This window comes from Echinococcus granulosus (assembly GCF_000524195.1).
Source record: "Echinococcus granulosus chromosome Unknown EG_S00450, whole genome shotgun sequence".
Lineage (NCBI taxonomy): Eukaryota > Metazoa > Platyhelminthes > Cestoda > Cyclophyllidea > Taeniidae > Echinococcus > Echinococcus granulosus.
In genome coordinates, this window is record NW_020170829.1 from 963 (window position 1) to 1,180 (window position 218).

Here is a 218-nt window from a genome sequence, read left to right on the forward strand (position 1 = left end):
AGGTGCTCATTCACACGCGAAATGCATATTTTTTAGCGATGTGTCATATGCCTCGACTCACAACTGCTTCCCCATAGAGTGATAAAGGAGAGTGCTAACATGTTTATCTCAATTACGCTTTAACAAATGTTGAATACTTTGCCCAAATAAAACGCCTGTATATTAAATAGAATTCATTTGGACTGCTTCACTAAAACAACCGTCTTCAAAGTAACATT